This window comes from Carcharhinus amblyrhynchos, chromosome 21 (assembly GCF_965287045.1).
Source record: "Carcharhinus amblyrhynchos chromosome 21, sCarAmb.v2.hapA, whole genome shotgun sequence".
NCBI lineage: Eukaryota > Metazoa > Chordata > Chondrichthyes > Carcharhiniformes > Carcharhinidae > Carcharhinus > Carcharhinus amblyrhynchos.
Window position 1 is genome coordinate 47,382,264 of NC_137344.1, and position 19,833 is coordinate 47,402,096.

The 19,833-nt window shown below is 47.4% G+C and overlaps 1 long non-coding RNA gene across 1 annotated transcript; it reads left to right on the forward strand.

Moving 5' to 3' along the window:
• Positions 1-852: 852 nt before the first annotated feature.
• Positions 853-4,840, forward strand: LOC145356401 (uncharacterized). Its single transcript, XR_013889132.1, has 2 exons — positions 853-1,712; positions 4,493-4,840. It is a non-coding gene; the product is annotated as an uncharacterized LOC145356401 (long non-coding RNA).
• Positions 4,841-19,833: the final 14,993 nt, after the last annotated feature.

Here is a 19,833-nt window from a genome sequence, read left to right on the forward strand (position 1 = left end):
TTCCCTCTTCCCCCTCCCCTCTCCTCTCCCCCTCTTCCCTCTTCCCCCTCCCCTCTCCCTCTCCCCCTCTTCCCTCTTCCCCCTCCCCTCTCCCTCTCCCCCTCTTCCCTCTTCCCCCTCCCCTCTCCCTCTCCCCCTCTTCCCTCTTCCCCCTCCCCTCTCCCTCTCCCCCTCTTCCCTCTTCCCCCTCCCCTCTCCCCCTCTTCCCTCTTCCCTCTCCCCCTCTTCCCTCCCCTCCCTCTCCCCTCTCTCTCCCCTCTCCTCTCTCTCCCCTCTCCTCCCTCTCCCCTCCCCTCCCTTCTCTCCTCCCTCTCCCCTCCCCCCTCCCTCTCCCCTCCCCTCTCCTCTCTCCTCCCCTCCCTCTCCCCTCTCCTCCTCTCCCTCTCCTCTCCCCTCCCCTCTCCTCTCTCCTCTCCTCCCTCTCCCTCTCCTCTCTCCTCCCTCTCCCCTCTCCTCCCTCTCCCCTCTCCTCCCTCTCCCCTCCTCCCTCTCCCCTCCTCTCCCTCTCCTCCCTCTCTCCTCCCCTCCTCTCCCCCCTCTCCCTCTTCCCTCCCCTCTCCCTCTTCCTCTTCCCTCCCCCTCTCCCCCTTCCTTCCCTCTCCCTCTTCCCTCCCCCCCTCCCCTTCCTTCCCCTCCTCCCCCCGGACACACCCACAGCTCCATCTCCGTGAAATCGGCCGGCAACATTCTGTACGATATCGGGAGTATGTTCGATGACCTGGCTGACCAGCTGGATGCCATGTTGGACTGAGCGCCCTGACCCCCCCCCCCCCCCCCCTCCCCACCCCGTGGAGCCACCCTGGCACCATGCCACAGGTCATCTGGGGGGTGGGGGGGGGGTGCCTGCAGCAAGCTCCCGGAAATCCCACCTCGTTAAAACCTGCGGCAGAAGCAGGTTATCGTATCGATCGACCTGGTTTGATGGGGGGGTGGGTGAGATGGGGCTTTAAGTGCCACACCCCATGGACAGAAGCTGCTGCCAGGACAAGGTTTTGACCCTGGCGAGAGCTGGCCCCAGAGACACACAGACTGAATTCTATTGTATTTTTTTTTTAAAACGTGTATATACTTCCCTCCCCTCAGCTTCTGCTGAATGCTGCAATAAGCACTTAAATGAGTTAAAGCACAAAGTGTAGGTTCGGGAACCCCCGGGCAGTGAAGAGACAATTCACCTTCAGTCATATGAGGCAATGATCTTCGATCCACCATCACTAACGACCCATAAAGGCACTGGTTACACGGCCAGTCACAGTGGATCCAGCTCTCCCAGGGCGAGAGTCACGTCCTCCCCTCATTACCAGTTGGACAGGTTGGCATTACCATGTGATTCAACCTACAACCCAGCACTTTCCTTACACTGGACCTGACTCACTGCGACTCTCAACGTTCCACAGACTACATTCCTCCTTCCTCGAGCTTTACTTGTTCTTAAAAAGGCCCTGGGGAGCTTCGATGGGCAGACGGAGGCAGCGCAGGTTTCTTGCAGAAGATCCGCACTTACTTTCAGGAGCAGGAAGTCTCAGCATCTCAACTGCAGCCAAGTGGAAAGACCACAGCGTGATTTCTGGCCAAGCTCTTGTGGAACACGGTTGGGACATTTTTTCCAACAGTAAAGGTGCAAGTTATTGCTGTGAGCCCAGGCGGGTATATTCCAGAGGAAGCAACCTTGTTTGCACCAAGCTGTGGCACAGAACCGAGATTCAGAGGAGGAGGTCAGTCCTTACGGCCATGATACCCATATGCTGGTTATGATGTGGAGATGCCAGCGTTGGACTGGGGTAAACACAGTAAGAAGTCTCACAACACCAGGTTAAAGTCCAACAGGTTTATTTGATAGTAAACGCCACTAGCTTTCGCAGTGCTGCCTCTTCGTCAGGTGAGTGACAGTGTTCAGAAAGCTGGTGGCTTTTGCTACCAAATAAACCTGTTGGACTTTAACCTGGTGACGTGAGACTTCTTAATATACTGGTTACACAGGTTCAGGGCAATCCGAGCCCTGCCCCACGTTGTGTCACCTTAGCCCATGGATTGACAGGGAGAAATTGTCAGTCACCGTAACACCTGAGGGACAGGACAGGTCGCGAATGTATTGACCAATCAACGCGTGGTCCAGACGTGAGAGATTTAAACCGAGGACACACAATCTCTGTGACCTGTGGAGGGATGAGGGAGGATGGTAATGAGAGATACCATAATCTTAGTACAGTGCACAGAATCATTCCCGGTGAATCACTGTTGTCGGACATTCCAGTTACTGTCAGCCGTTAACAACCACGCACCCCCACCCACCCAAACAGAGGAGGGGTGCATCTTATATTTAATTCACAGTTCAGTATTTCACAAGGTAAGCATGAAATAATTTGCGCGTGGACACCCCGTAACTTACTTGCAACACAGAAGCACATCTTTCTAAAAACCGTGGGAATGACGGATAGCGGGATATTTACACTGCGTGCAATGTTCTGTCTATCAACCCCTGACCCCATCTGGTCACAGGATCTCCGCCTATCTCCTACATCACAACTCCAACTCTATCTCTATCTATAGAGGCAGTTTGTGTGCCTGGTAAGGGATATGTGTGCACGCGCATGTGAACACTTGTATAGCAAGTGTGTTGTATGTGTGCGTGTGTCTGTTGCTGCACGATGGTTTTGGGCTTTTGTGCCGAGCTCAACGTTCAAACAACCCTCGTGTGAGCAACTCCAGCAATGCCAAATATGCTTCTAAAGATAAAGAAAGATTCTGGTGTCTGGGATGCCTTGGAATGAAGGAGTCATCAGCCAGTGGGCTTTCTGCGCTGTTTTTAAATTCCCATTTCCTCCCGATAGTTGCTGGAGAGATAGTGGCATTATCTGCAGCCCTGATTCTTCCCATGCTACAGAGACAGACTCTGCTTTTCAAAACCCACCTCTCTCAGTGAAACGCTTCGCAATGTGGTCACTGTTGAGCGCAATCCCTTTATGGAGGGTCACCCAGGCCGTGCAAGTTCTACAGCAATAACCGTGTCAGAAATTGCAATGGCTGCATGTTGGCCCACCCCATTTGCAGCCAACGTGCCTGAGCTGGCAAACTCTGGGACGGAGCAAGTTCCGGACATGAATAGATGTCTGTGCATCAATTAACTCCCCACCTCCAGTTGCTCCCTCTGTACTTACTGTGTGAGTGAGACTAGCTGTTATCCAGTGTCCTAGAATTATCGAACCCTACAGTGCAGAGAGAAGCCCTTCGGCCCATCAAGTCTGCACTGAACACAATCCCACCCAGGACCTACCCCCATATCCCTACATATTACACCCACTAATCCCTCTAACCTACACATTCCTGGACACTAAGGGGCAATTTCTTAGCATGGCCAATCAACCTAACCCGCAAATCTTTGGACTGTGGGAGGAAACCCACGCAGGCACGAGGAGAATGTGCAACCTCCACACAGACAGTGACCCGAGCCAGGAATCGAACCCAGGACCCTGGAGCTGTGAAGTAGCAGCGCTAACCCACTGTGCCACCGTCCTCATCACAACTACGTTTATACCATGTCTTGGATATTGCAAAGCACTCAGAAATCCCTTTTAAAGACTCACTGCTGCCTCGTAGGCAAACACGATACACTCTGCACTGAACAAGGTCCCCCCCCACCACGCAACAGTGCCGGATTTGACTTTACAGTCGGATCCGTGCTTTGTCAAAACTGCCTCTGATACATTTCCCCTAGCTGGAGGCGAGACAAGGTGTAAATCCCCAGCATGCGTATTACACAATAGGAAATCGATATCCCGGTTCCCTTCGTTCAACAATCATCGAATGTGAGAGGTGGCTGCCCTCCGTTGTCTCATCCAGCCACACGCTGCTATTATCAACACATTGTCACAAAAAACCGCCCCCCCCGCCCCCGTAAATCCAGGAGACGGAATTTTAGCCCTAGCCGGATTCAATCTAACTCAGTATTAGTGACTTCAGGCAGGTTTAATATTGTTAGTATAGAGCAGTGGCCACCTATCCTTTCTAATACTGCCAAGTAAGAATGAATATTTCGAAAGTATCCGGATGGCCCAAGCTCGTTACAGTCATTTTTTTTTTCCTGAATGATAGTCAACCGTTATGGGAAAACTTGGCAGCTAACCTACACACAGCAAGCTCCCACTAACAGGATAATGACCAGATACATAAGCGTTGGTGGTTCTGTCAGTTTGTTGCTCTGCTCCTCAAACACACCCTGGCACCCAGCACCAACTGGTGACTGGCATCACTTACCTGTAGGATGCAGTGTCCGACTTTCACTGTGGCACGTGCCAACCAGGAGGGCTACATTGACTAGATTCCGTCATATTGGAACATTGCGTACTATGTATTATGTCGCCGTGGTAATGAAGAGTGATCCAGCACAACTTCCAATCGCAGATTCCTGTAAATAACTACCTGCTCCCACCTTGGAGAATATATTTATATATATATATTTTGAAACAGATTTTCTTTTCTCTTTCTCTCTATAAAGTACCAAATACTCTAGTCAGAGGAACAGGGACCGAGGAGATGGGGGGCTACACTGGATTAAGGAGCAGATCTCTGATCTGCCGAGAGAGGATGTGTCCAAAAATCATGGGGAACACAGCAAAAGGCACAATGGGAACGATAGAATCGAGAATGTTCTAAACAATGTAAAAGCTTGATCTTTGTAAATTACAGCTTACTGACTTGTGTATTATTAATACAAAATATGTTCAATAGTTTCTTCTGAAATTTCTAACACTCTGTGTGATCAAGCACTGTTTAATTTTTATCTGCTTGGCCGAAACGATATAAAATGTAAGTTATTGTTGAGAAATGAAATCGATGGACTGGATTCAGAACAGTGGTTGATTTCACTTTGGTCGGGATCACTTGTTATTTCTTTGTTCTCTGTGCTTGTGTGAGTTCTGTCAGTTGCATCATGAATGTCCTCTACAACAGTCACTACATCATGTCCCATTACTCAGGAATGACCTCGGCAGGTAAGAGTGGGGGCACCTGGGCTTGGCAGTGATGCCCAATTCTCTGTCCCTGTAACCCACACAGTCCCATACACAGTTTTGGTCCCCTTATTTGAAAGATGTAGTGGCATTGGAGGCAGTTCAAAGGAGGTTCACTAGACTGATTCCAGGGTTTATAGTTATAGAAGTTTACAGTATGGAAACAGGTGCTTCAGCCCAACTTATCCATGCCACCCTTTGTTTTTAAGCCCCTAAGCTAGTCCCAATTGCCCGCAGTTGGTCCATATCCCACTACACCCATCTTACCCATGTAACTGTCTAAACGCTTTTTGAAAAGACAAAATTGTACCCACTTTTACTACCACCTCTGGCATCTTATTCCAGATACCATCCTGTGTGTGAAAAAATTGCCCCTCTAGACCCTTTTGACCCTCTAGACCCAGACCCCTCACACCTTAAACCTATAGTCTCTAGTTTTAGACTCTCCTACTTTTGGGAAAAGATATTGACTATTTACCTTGTCTATGCCATTCATTATTTTATAGACCTCTATAATGTCACCTCTCAGCCTCCTACGCTCCTGAGAAAAAAGTCCGGGTCTCTCCAGTCTCTCCTTATAACTCAAGCTATCAAGTCCCCGGTAGCATCCTAGTAAATCTCTTCTGCACCCTTTCTAGTTTAATAATATCCTTTCTATAATAGGGTGACCAGAACTGAACACAGTATTCCAAATGTGGCCTTACCAATGTTTTGTACAACTTCAACAAGACGTCCCAACTCCTGTATTCAATGTTCTGACCGATGAAACCAAGCATGCCGAATGCCTTCTTCACCACTCTGTCCACCTGTGACTCCACTTTCAAGGAGCTATGAACATGTACCCCTAGATCTCTTTGTTCTGTAACTCTCCCCAACGCCCTACCATTAACTGAGTAAGTCCTGTCCTGGTTCAATCTACCAAAATGCACCACCTCACATTTATCTAAATTAAACTCCATCTGCCATTCATCGGCCCACTGGCCCAATTGATCAAGATCCCATTGCAATCAGAGGTAACTTTCTTCACTGTCCACTATGCCACCAATCTTGGTGTCATCTGCAAACTTACTAACCATGACGCCTATATTCTCATCCAAATCATTAATATAAATGACAAATAAAGTGGACCCAGAACTGATCCACTGAAAAGAGATTGAACAGTTTTTCTGGTATTTAGAAGAGTGAGGGGAGATCAAATTGAGGTATACAAAATGATAAAAGGTATGGATAAAGTAGACATGGAGTGGATGCTTCCTCTTGTGGGACATTCTAGGATAAGGGGCAGCAAATTTAGAACAGAGTTGAGGAGAAACTACTTCTCCCAAAGGGTTGTGAATCTGTGGAATTTGCTGTTCCGGAGTGCGGTGGATGCTGGGACAGTGAGTACATTTAAGGAGGAGTTAGACATGGATTGAAGGGTTATTGGGGAAAAGGCAAGAAAGTGGGCATGAGAACCATATCAGCCATCGTTGAATGGCAGAGCAGACACGATGGGCTGAATGGCCTATTTCTGTGCCTATATTTTATGAATGTATACCCGCCCATGCTCAATGTCTAAACTCACACGGGACGGGTGGTTTACCTGGGAGCGCGATCAGAGGGTGGGCCACAGCAAGTCTAACCCACCACGGGAGAACCAAACTGGAGGGAATTTAAACTCATTGGATTTAGCCAGTTTTGAACACTATCTGAGCTCTTAAAACTTGATAGCCACTGAAGCTCCTTCATTCCTGATGGAAGTCAAATGAATCAACGTTGACCTTGGCTAACTGAATGGTGAAGACTCAGACCTCTTGAGAGTTTGAGAACATTACATGTGCGGTGGACAATGGAGAATGTGTGGATGTGTTGTATCTGGATTTCCAGAAGGCATTTGACAATGTGCTGCACCAAAAATATAAAGGTACATGGTGTTATGGGTAATGTATAGAGGATTGGTTAACTAACAGAAAGAACATAAGAAATAGGAGCAGGAGTAGGCCATCTAGTTCTTCGAGCCTGCCCCGCCATTCAATAAGATCATGGCTGATCTGAAGTGGATCAGTTCCACTTTCCCGCTTTCTCCTCATAACCCTTAATTCCCCTGTCTATCAGAAACCTATCTACCCGTGACTTAAATATATTTGGCGAGGCAGCCTCCACCACTTCAACGGGCAGAGAATTCCAGAGATTCACCACCCTTTGAGTGAAGAAGTTCCTCCTCAACTCCGTTCTAAACTGCACCCCCCCCCCCACCTTATCTTGAGGCTGTGCCCTCTAGTTCTGCTATCCTTTCTAAGCGGGAAGAACCTCTCTACCTCTACACTATCCATCCCTTTCATTATCTTATACATCTCTATTAGATCCCCCCTCATCCTTCTAAACTCCAACGAGTACAGACCCAGTCTATTTAGTCTCTCTTCATAGTCCAACCCCCTCATCTCCGGTATCAGCCCAGTGAACCTCCTCTGCACTCCCTCCAAGGCCAAAACTGCATACAGTACTCCAGCTGCAGCCTCACCAATGCCCTGTACAGCTGCAGCAAGACCTCCCTGCTTTTATATTCTATCCCCCTCGCTATAAAGGCCAGCATTCCATTCGCCTTCTTGATCACCTGCTGCACCTGCAGACTGGGTTTTTGCGACTCATGCACAAGGACCCCCAGGTCCCTCTGCACCGTAGCATGCTGCAGCTTTTCGCCCTTTAATTAGTAATCCCTCCTACTATTATTTCTGCCAAAGTAGATAACCTCACACTTGCTAACAATATACTCCAAGCAAAGAGTGGGGTTAAATGAGTGTTTTTCTGATTAGCAATCAGTCACTCGTGATGTGCCTCAGGGATCAGTGTTGGGACCGCAATTGTTTACGATTTATATAGATGATTTGGAGTTGGGGACCAAGTGTAGTGTGTCAAAATTTGCAGATGACACTAAGATGAGTGGAAGAGCAAAGTGCAGAGGATGCTGAAAGTCTGCGAAGGGATATAGATAGTCTAAATGAGTGGGCGAGGGTCTGGCAGATGGAGTACAATGTTGATGAATGTGAGGTCATCCATTTTGGTAGGAATAACAGCAAAATGGACTATTATTTAAATGGTAAAAAATTGCAGCATGCTGCTGTGCAGAGGGACCTGGGTGTCCTTGTGCAGGAATCTCAAGGAGTTGGTTTGCGGGTGCAGCAGGTAATTAAGAAGGCAAATTGAATTTTGTCCTTTATTGCTAAAGGGATGGAGTTTAAAAACAGTGAGGTTATGTTGCAGCTGTATAAGGTGCTGGTGAGGCCACACCTGGAGTACTGTGTATAATTTTGCTCTCCTTACTTGAGAAAGGATAGACTGGCACTGGAGGGGGTGTAGAGGAGATTCACTAGGTTGATTCCAGAGTTGAGAGGATTGGCTTAGGAGGAGAGACTGAGTAGACTGTGGCTATACTCATTGGAATTCAGGAGAATGAGCGGAGATCTTATAGGAACATTTAAGATTATGAAGGGAATAGATAAGAGAGAAGCAGGGAAGTTGTTTCCACTGGCGGGTGAAACTAGAACTAAGGGGCATAACCTCAAAATAAGAGGAAGCAGATTTAGGACTGAGTTGAGGAGGAACTTCTTCACACAAAGGGTTGTGAATCTGTGGAATTCCCTGCCCAGTGAAGCAGTTGAGGCTACCTCATTGAATGTTTATAAGGCAAGGATAGATAAATTTTTGAACAGTAAAGGAATTAAGGGTTATGGTGAGCGGGCGGGTAAGTGGAACTGAGTCCATGGAAAGATCAGCCGTGATCTTATTGAATGGCGGAGCAGGCTCGAGGGGCCAGATGGTCTACTCCTGCTCCTAGTTCTTGCTTCAGTTTAAAGCGGCAACTCAAGACCTCTCGGTATAGCCCCCTACAACTCCCCCCCCCCCCCGCCCCCCCAATCCCCTTTCCTCCCTTCCCAGCACTCATCTGTCCAATACCTCCACACCACCTGCCCACCCCCTTCCTGTCACATCGAGATCCTGAGACATGGCAGGGCCAGCTTCCAGTCACCCTGGTTGTTTGGAGTCTGGAACTGACGGATTGTGCCACTCTGCAGGAATTTGGAAGATTTACGACACACAGTGACTCTGAACCCTCAGGGGTAAGCCCCTAATGTAGGATGGTTGGCAGTGAGCAGAAGACAAAGCTCGATACACCATTTTGAGCCCAATCACTGCCAAGAGGATGAAAATAAACCACAAGCTGATTGTTGCAGCTATTTTAAGGCTTCTTTTGATGCATGTAGCACTTAGAGATATTACGGAGTGCATTGTGTATGCAAGGTGCCAGAGACAATCATTAATACTGTTGCTGCACAACCACTGTGAACACAGTGGTGTGGTAACTAATAGAAATACTACCCAGCTAATGTTTAGACATCTAACATTTAAGACTTATATCGTTTCATCTAACATTTAGACATCTAAGTCACGGGTAGATAGATTTCTGATCGATTAGGGAATTAAGGGTTATGGGGAGTATCGAGTATAAAAGTTGGAGTGTTATGGTAAGGTTATATAAGGCATCGGTGAGGCTGAATTTAGAGTATTGTGTACAGTTTTGGTCACCTAGTTACAGGAAGGATGTAAATAAGGTTGAAAGAGTGCAGAGAAGGTTTACAAGGGTGTTGCCAGGACTTGAGAAGCTGAGTTACAGGGAGAGATTGAATAGGTTAGGACTTTATTCCCTGGAGCGTAGAAGAATGAGGGGAGATTTGATAGAGGTGTATAAGATTTTGATGGGTATCGATAGAGTGAATGCAAGCAGGCTTTTTCCACTGAGGCTAGGGGAGAAAAAAAACCAGAGGGCATGGGTTAAGGGTGAAGGGAGGAAGGTTTAAAGGGAATATTAGGGGGGGGGGGAATTCTTCACGCAGAGAGTGGGGTGAGTGTGGAATGAGCTGCCGGATAAATGCGGGGTCACTTTTAACATTTAAGAGAAACTTGGACAGGTTCATGGATGAGAGGGGTGTGGAGGGATATGGTCCAAGTGCAGGTCAGTGGGACTAGGCAAAAAATGGTTCAGCACAGACAAGAAGGGCCAAAAGGCCTGTTTCTAAGCTACAATTTTCTATGGGAGCAGGTGGCTAAGTGGAACGGATCCACTTCAGATCAGCCATGATCTTATTGAATGGCGGGGCAGGCTCGAAGGGCTAGATGGCCTACTCCTGCACCTATTTCTTAGGTTCTTATGTTCTAACTGAGAAAGCAATGCTGCTGAACCTCATGAGGCATGGAGACCCCCAACTGCCAGAGACACATCCAAGGGTCATTCCATCTATAAATCCTCTGAACATTGGTTCTACAGCGCCTCGATTAACATCGATCAGTACCTCATGCAATGCTATCCATTAATCCATATATAAACCACACAATCTTTAATTAGATTCCAGTTTGTTAGTTGGTGTGAGTGTATCTTCACACCCATACTGTTATTTACCCTGGGTGTTGCGCAGTGTCAATGATAGGCCAAAGAGCTGTGAACTTCCCACATGGAAATCATCTCAGGAGATACTGTTACTGAATAAATCCTCTACTCCCCAACACGTTCAGTAATGAAGAAATTCTTGCTTGCCCCCTCATCTATTGCTTTCCCTGCTATGTTATTGATTGAATAAGGTAACACACCCTAGTTCCTGACCAAATATCATCATTTCACAATATACATAGCTAATTTTAGGCAGTCTAAGGTTGAGTGGCATAGTGCTACTGACTATCAGTGTTAATGAGGTATTTATCAGAATTTAGCTGTTCAAAATAACAGGGAGGCTAAGTGTGAGATACTGTTTGCGAATGGCAAATGGCTGACATCAAGCAACATATTCCTGACCTTCACAACTCAGCAGATCTCACAACTGTCCGAATTTTCTGGTTGGTTTGTAAATAATGGCGTTTTTTTTGAGTGATCTGGGTTATGATTTAATCCTTGCTGTGTAACCTCCACTAAGATGCCCTTCACTCCTGAAGGTTGCTGACCCATACTGGGGTACAGTTCCTCTGGCTATCTCACACAGGTAGTCTTCTTGAGTAAGCATTAGTAGGCCAATCAACCACATGGGGGCTATCAGGTTTGAACCAAACTCCAAAATGCCCTAATGTGCATGCACCTCCCCACTTGCCATAAGCATGACTGGACTTCGCCGCACCTGCGCAAAGATATTTTGGCCTTGGAGGGAGTGCAGAGGAGGTTTACTAGGCTGATACCGGAGTTGAGGGGGTTGAGCTATGAGGAGAGGCTGAATAAACTAGGCTTGTACTCGTTAGAGTTTAGAAGAATGAGGGGAGATCTCATTGAGACGTATAAGATGAAGAATGGGATGGATAGGATAGAGGTGGAGAGACTCTTCCCGCTCAGAAAGGACAGTAGGACTAGGGGGCACAGCCTCAAGATAAAGGGGGGGCGGTTTAGAATGGAGTTGAGGAGGAACTTCTTCACTCAAAGGGTGGTGAATCTCTGGAATTCTCTGCCCGTTGAAGTGGTGGAGGCTGCCTCGCTAAATATTTTTAAGACGCAGATTGATGGGTTTTTGATAAGAGAGGGGATTAAGGGTTATGGGGAGAGGGCAGGAATGTGGAACTGAGCCACGACAGATCAGCCATGATCTTATTGAATGGCGGGGCAGGCTCGAAGGGCTAGATGGCCTACTCCTGCTCCTATTTCTTATGTTCTTATAAGTTTGATCATAGAATCATAGAGTACAGAAAAAGGCCCTTCGGCCCATCGAGTCTGCACCGAACACAATCCCACCCAGGCCCTACCCCCCTATCTCTACATATTATACCCACTAATCCCTCTAACCTACACATCCCTGGACACTAAGTGGCACTTTCTTAGCATGGCCAATCAACCTAACCCGCACATCTTTGGGAGGAAACCGGGATACCCGGAGGAAACCCACGCAGACATGAGAAGAATGTGCAAACGCCACACAGACAGTGACCCGAACCGGGAATCGAACCCAAGACCCTGGAGCTGTGAAGCAGCGGTGCTAACCACTGTGCCACCGTGCCGCCCCAATCAGTTGGAACATATATTTCCATTTGTAATATGTGTACCTCTTCCTGACAGAGTTGTGGTGTCCTCTCAGGGTGCCATGCTGGGCAAACCGAATGGAGCCTCTGGAGTTATCCAAGCAGAAGAGAGAGCCTGTCAGAAAGGAGAAATTATCAATCGTCCTCAGGCCAATGCTTATTCATGTGTTAGCTGTGGAAGAGACCGTCACACGTGAATCAGCCTCTATAGCCACAGCAGACAGTGTTCAATACTGAACCGATGTACGCCCTGGGTGCAGTCCAGATAGAAGGATGACAAACATCCTGGCTGAGATTGGGGAATCAGACTTAGCACCTCCCTCTTCCCCACCCCTCCTTTCACATATTGCAAAATCAAGATGCAAAGTTGTAACGGAACACCAAGGTTGAATACAAAGAACAAAAACAGCCCGGGAAATAGGCCCTTCGGCCCAACGAGCCCGCGCTGCCATCTCAACACCGCCAGTCCCCCTCTCCACCCACAACCCCCATCTAATGTTTTATGGCCAGCCACATTGAGGGAAACTGATTTAGGGACAATTTATTCCTGCCAATCAGCCTAACAGCACATCTTTGGGGTGTGGGAGGAAACCAGAGCACCCGGAGAAAACCCACGCAAGCATGGGGAGAATGCGCAAACTCCTACAGACACCGGCCCAAATCCACGTGTCTGCACAGCAATCAGCGATAGTCACTGAGCTGTCGTCTTGCCCAGCATCTGGTCCAGTTTAAGCACACATGAAGCACTAGGCCAATCTCGAACAACCAAGAGCAGCCCCAGTACGACCCATCGCGTGTATGCCCCTCATTGGACACGAGGTGGACCGACTTAAAACCTGTGAATGAAAAGAGAAAAAAAATTATTATTGTACCATATCCATTTACCTTACCAGGGACGCCCCAATGCTAATGACCCTTATTTAAAACAATCTCCTATATCCTCCCATCTCCAACCCACTCATGTGCCTGTCTAAGTTAATCTTAAAGGACTCTAGTGTGTTTGCCTCCACCACCTTACTTGGCAGAGCATTCCATACCCCCACTACCCTCTGTGTGAAAAACCTCCCTCTAATATCTGTGTTATACCTCTCCCCCCTCACCTTAAGTCCATGTCCCCTTGTCCTATGTGTCTCTATCATAGGAAATAGCTTACCTCTGTCTACTCTATCTATACCCTTCATAATCTTATATACCTCTATTAGATCCCCCCTCAGTCGCCGTCTTTCAAGGGAAAAGAGCCCCAATTTCTTCAATCTTTCCTCATACCCCAGTCCTTCCATACCAGGCAACATCCTGGTAAACCTCCTCTGTACTCTCTCCAGGGTGTCCACGTCCTTCCGGTAGTAAGGTGACCAGAACTGGACGCAGTACTCTAAATGCAGCCTAACCAACGTTCTATACAACTGCAACATTAGACTCCAGCTCTTACACTCTATACCCCTTCCTATAAAGGCTAACATACCATAGGCTTTCTTCACCACACTCTCCACTTGCCCTGCCACCTTCAAAGACTTGTGCACTTGCACCCCCAGGTCTCACTGCGATTCTATACTCCTCACGGGCTTACCCTTTATCACATAAGTCCCCCCTACATTATTCCGGCCAAAATGCATCACCTCACATTTATCCGGATTAAACTCCATTTGCCACGTATCTGCCCAATCAACCAGTCTATCAATATCCTGCTGTATTGCCAGACACTGCTCCTCACTGCCCGCCAATCCAGCCATCTTGGTGTCATCAGCAAATTTGCTGATCACACCACCTACTCCCTCTTCCAAATCATTTATAAACACTACAAAGAGAACAGGTCCCAGTACTGAGCCCTGCGGCACACCACTAGTGACGGACCTCCAGCTAGAAAAGGACCCCTCCACTACTACTCTCTGACTCCTCTTTGCAAGCCAGTTCTCCACCCATCTAGACACCTGGCCACGTATCCCATGAGCTTTAATCTTCTCTACCAACCTACCGTGAGGGACTTTGTCAAACGCCTTACTGAAATCCATATGGACGACATCAACGCCTTGTCCTTCGTCGACCGTTTGTCACCTCCTCAAAAAATTCTACCAGATTCGTAAGGCAAGACTTCCCCTTCACAAAGCCATGCTGCGTATCCTTAATCAGATTGCAACACTCTAAGTGCTCATACATCCTATCCCTAAGAATCCTCTCCATCAACTTGCCCACCACTGACGTTAAACTCACCGGCCTATCCCTCCTACCCTTTTTAAACAACAGTACCACGTTCGCTATCCTCCAGTCCTCTGGGACCTCACCTGTGTCCAAAGAAGAAACAAAGATTCGCATCAGAGGCCCAGCAATCTCATCCCTCGCCTCTCTAAGCAGCCTAGAATAAATGCAATCAGGCCCCGGAGATTTATCGGTTTTAATGCTACCTAAAAGCCCTAACACTTCTTCCCTCGTAATCGATAGATCTTTCAATTGGTCTACCGCTCCCTTGATGACCGTACCAGACATCAAGCCCCTCTCCTTCGTGAATACCAACGCAAAGTATTCATTCAGGATCTCCCCCATTCCCTCTGCCTCTAAGCATAATTCCCCACGTCTGTCCCTGAGAGGACCGATTTTACCCCTAGCCACCCATTTGTTAAGATAGGAGTAAAACGCCTTTGGATTCTCCTTAACCCTACCTGCCAAAGCCATCTCATGCCCCCTCTTTGCTCTCCTAACTCACCGTTTGAGATCCCTCCTACTTTGTCTGTATTCCTCCAACGCTCTCTCTGTTCCCAGCTGCTTAGACCTGACATACGCCTCTCGTTTCTTCCTAACCAGGTCTTCTATATCTCTCGTAATCCACGGTTCCCTAATCCTACCTTTCCCATCCTTTCTCCTAACCGGCACATGCCTCTCCTGCACCCTTTGCAGTTTTCCCTTGAAAGACTCCCACATGCCTAACGTGGACTTGCCTAACAACAGCCTATCCCAGTCTGTATCCCTAAGCTCCTGCCTAATCCGGCTGTATCTAGCCTTCCCCCAATTTAGCACCCTCCCCTTAGGACAGCTCTCATCTTTTTCCATTCGTATCCTAAAGTAGACGGAGTTGTGGTCACTATTAGCCACATGTTCACCTACCGCAACCTCAACCACCTGACCCGGCTCATTTCCCAGAACTAAATCCAGTATCGCCCCCTCTCTAGTCGGGCTATCTACATACTACTGCAAGGACCCTTCCAATACACATCTTACGAATTCCTCCCCGTCCAAACCCCCAGCTCTAGGCACCTTCCAATCCACCCCAGGGAGATTAAAATCTCCCACTACAACAACCCTGTTCTTCCTACACTTATCCAAAATGTCTCTACATATACCCTCTTCCAATGCCCGTGGGCCGTCGGGTGGCCTATAGTACACTCCTAGCATAGTAATGGCCCCCTTCCTATTCCTCAACTCCACCCACAGAGACTCAATTCCCAACCCCCCCATGTTATCCTCCCTCTGCACCGCTGTGATCTGCTCCCTAACTAAGAGCGCCACTCCCCCTCCTCTTTTCAACCCTCCCCTATCACGCCTAAAACACATACCCTGGAATATTTAGCTGCCAGTCCTGCCCCTCCTTTAACCACGTCTCTGTCACTGCCACCACATCTAAATTCCTCACAAACATCAAGGCCCTAAGTTCATCTGTCTTACCCGTCACACTCCTCGCATTAAAACTGATGCACTGAAGACCCTCAGGCCCACTCGGATCCTCCTTCTCCTGGGAGATTTTCCTATCATCTAGACTTACCCTGACCTCCAACTCACTCCCACTCCCAGTGCCTGAGCTGTCTCTCTCCTCCCCAACCCCCCTCCATACTAGTTTAAACCCTGCCTAAACACACCAGCCAACCTCCCAGCTAAAATATGTGTCCCCTTCCCATTTAAGTGTTCCCTATCCCTCTTATACAAGTGCCCTTCCTTTGCAAAGACTTCCCAATGGTCTACAAAACTAAAACCCTCTGTCCTGCACCAATCCCTCAGCCACACATTCAGCTGCAGGATCTCATTATTCTTATCCCTGCTGTTGCTGGGCACTGGCAGCAGCCCAGAGATCGCCACCCTGGAGGCCCTGCACTTCAGCCTGGCTCCCAACTCCCTGAACTGCCTACGTATTTCCCCCCTACTCTTCCTTCCTATGTCCCTCTCTCCTACATGTATAATTACATCCGCCTGGGTCCCTTGGCCCTTCAAGATTCCCTCTACCCTCTCTGACACATCCTGTACCCCTGCTCCAGGGAGGCAGACCACCATCCTGGAGTCCCGCTTTAGCCTACAGAACCGCCTATCAATTCCTCTCACCCTCCCGTCCCCCACCACTATCTCACATCCAGCCCCCTTCCTTCCCTCGGAGGCATTTTCCTCTTCCCCTCGTGCCCTTTCCACCTCAGTTGGTGCCTTACCCCTGATATCTTGAGACACTACCCCTGGGATAGCCTTTGGAACATTACTCCTCTTCTTTTTCCCCTTCCTAACTGTAACCCACCCAACCCCCCTTCGAGGCTCTGGGATCCCCTCTTGAACGTGGTTCCGATTCATTATCGCCTCATTCTCCCTCACTAAAAATAAATCCTCCAGCCTCAACTCCAGTTGCCTAACCCACAATAAAAGGCTGATCATTATCCTGATTTCATGGGCCTTATGGAGGTGGTGGCAGGCACAGTTATCCCCAACAGAAGGAGGGAACTACTTGACACGTAAACTATATAAATGTCCCAGGGAAATGGGGATTGTTGCTGGAGATGTCCTATCTGCACCTGATCAGCCCCCCACTTACCCTCCACAGTCATTTAAAACTCTGCTCCCTCTATTACTTGCACCAAACCCCACCCACCTATCCACCCCATACTTGCTCACCCACATGAGCTCCCAATGCACAGGCACCTTTTTCAAATTCACATCCTTGTGTTCAAATCCCTCCATCCTCTCGACCCGGCAGGTTCCTTATGGATGCACTGCAGACACGCTGCCCCTTACTGCCTACGTTCAGGAGATTAAACAGCGGCAACTGCTTTTGGATGAGGATTGTTGGCATTCATTTACAATGGGCAAAGTTCTCTCATTCCAGCGAATTTGTTCCACTGTTTGCAGGAAGCACGGTCGGTTCACCAATGTGCAACACGGTACATTGGCAAAGCAATCCAGCAGATTAATGCACAATGAGGTTTCAGTCAGTACTACTGAAAAGCCATTAATTACACAGACTTCTATGAAACCCCATCAAGATTGTGCTGGAAACTATTTAACCTCACCAGCACGGCTCTAAAATAACACTCAGAACAACGTGCATTTATATAGTGCCTCAAATGCAGTTAAAAGTTTCCATGTGTTTCGTAAGAGCATCGAACTACATTTGACACCAAATCCATTTCACAGAAGGCAAACTTCACTGATTCTTAGGATGAAGGGGTTGGCTTAGGAGGAAATAGGTTGGATCTATATCCAATGGAGTTAATGGGAAGTGAGTTTATTCAAACACCAGGTTCTTAGGGGACTGACAGGGTCGACGTTAAGCAGGCGTTTCCACTTGTGGAGGCTATCTAGAATGATGGAGCACAGTTTAAAAATAACTGGTGGCCCATTATTAAGACACTGAGAGGGAGGGGGGGGGTCTTTGGAATTCTCTTCCTCAGAAGGCTTGGTCCTTGAATTATATACAAGGCTGAGGTTTAGACAGACTTTCGATCAGCGAGCAAGTCAAAGGTTATGGGGGTCAGGCAGGAAAATGGTATTAAGGGCAGAATCAGATTAGCTATGATCTTGCTGAATGGCAGAGCAGGTTCAAGGGTTCAAATGATCCACTCCAGCTGCTCATTCTTTCAAAATTGCGAAATAACAGGACAGCAGTCCACAAGTTTGGTCAGTGGGGTTGGTTGTAAGGACTGTCAGAAGGTTGGAAAAGGGTAGAGATTTACTGAGGGAATTCCAGAGCTTAGGGGCCTAGCCATTTATGGAATGATGAGAATGGCAAGAGGCCTGAATTGGAGGAGAGCTGGGGTCTCGGAGGGTCGTGGGAGCGGAGGTGGTGACAGAGATTGGGAGCAGCAAGGCCGTGGATTTGAAAGTAAGGATGAGGCAGTCAGACTGCAAACCAATTTAGATCAGGAAAGGGGGAATGAGCTACAGTGTCTCAGCCTGCTAAATCAGCCATTGTAAATGCTAGTGGGTATGCATTCAGGCTTCCATGTGCACCATTAATTGTGATAGAAAGATCCAAGCAAATGAAATCATTGACGTCTCTGAATCTGGATTCCAGGATTAACACGCTGTGGCTGAAGGGCTAAACCAAGGCAAACTGCCACACCGATCAACTGGAGACAGAGCGCTACAAAGATGCTATTTATTGCCATTGCAATTTATATTTACAAGTTACAAGCTTTGATCATACTAAAATTCAAAAACAAAACAGTCAACATTATTAAATATCTCTAAACATTTTACACAATGTACATTTATAAAATGCCACTGAGTCAAGTTTGTATGTGTGGCGTTTACTGCATGTTGGGATGGGGGTCTCATCCACCATGACTCGCTACCATTCCAGTATTATGGCTGGCACTTTCAGTGATGGGAATCAAGTGTTGGGACGTGCAAGTTAATGTGGGCCAGAAACTCGGTTGCGACTTTGATGTGGCAGCATGCTAATCGCCAATGCCAATGAGGAAGGCTCTCTTTGGGAAGCTACAAAGGAAAACGAGCATTTAAGATTGACCTCTGCTCTCAAACAAATAATCTTGGATTCAGACTAGCCTTGTAAAGGAAACTCCACCATCATTGTAATTGGAGAGCAAGTTAAAAAATTTAACTTTCTGAGCAGGGACTGCAAAACAAAGAACAAATTACTGAACTCACTAGGATTGATAATAATTGGGGTGAGGAAGAGAAGTAGGGTTTGTTTTTGGAAAGATATATTGGTTACACAGCATCCCTGATCTGTACTTACCTTTCAGATTCGTGAGGTGTGTGTTGGCTTATCATTCACAAACTCAGGCAGATTCTGCTACCCAGCAGAATGAACATTCTGATTATCTAGTGTAAAAAAAACTCAGTTGTTCAAAACCTGACAACCCATTTAAAAAGTTAAAAACGTCTTTAGTGACGTGCTATTGCTAGCACTTCGGACAATATTCACACCCACCAGTGGGCAGAGTTTTTATGCCAATCTTCAATCCATTTTGACTCATTCAAATCTAGTGGGCTTCGGAGATGAAATTTTGAACCAATGCAGGAGTTTCAGCATTCAAAATCTTCTCAAAACACAGCGGGGAATACACTACGTAATTCATTGTAGTGGTAATCATTTGAAACATTTTCGCACCAAAACATCTTTCAAACAATTAAGTACGTGAAGAGTCAAGACTTCAATTTAGGAGGGGCCACCAGTCCAATACAGATATAAAGTAACGTTCAAGAGAGAGAGAACTCTTTCAATAGATGTATCATTTACCACAGAATTTCACCCCAAAGAATAACTAGAATGGGCCATCCTGTGGTCCTTGGATTCTGCAAAATTTGACATGAGAAAGGAAGCCAGTAGCAGATAACCAGTAGAATGGAACTGCCTACAAGATGGTTTCAACACTATGCCCTACACCAGCTTGTTTTTAAAATGGCACACTAACATTTTTTCCTATGATAGAACAGCACAAAATCATCCTTGTGTAAAAAAAACCTCTCAACATTTTTACAAAATGTGTTTTCATCACAAGTTAGGGTATTTTTTAACGTGCTAGCAGATAACGGGCGGGACAGAGGTACAAGGCTCATTCCTTGACCATTGCTCTTCGTTGTGAACCTGTCA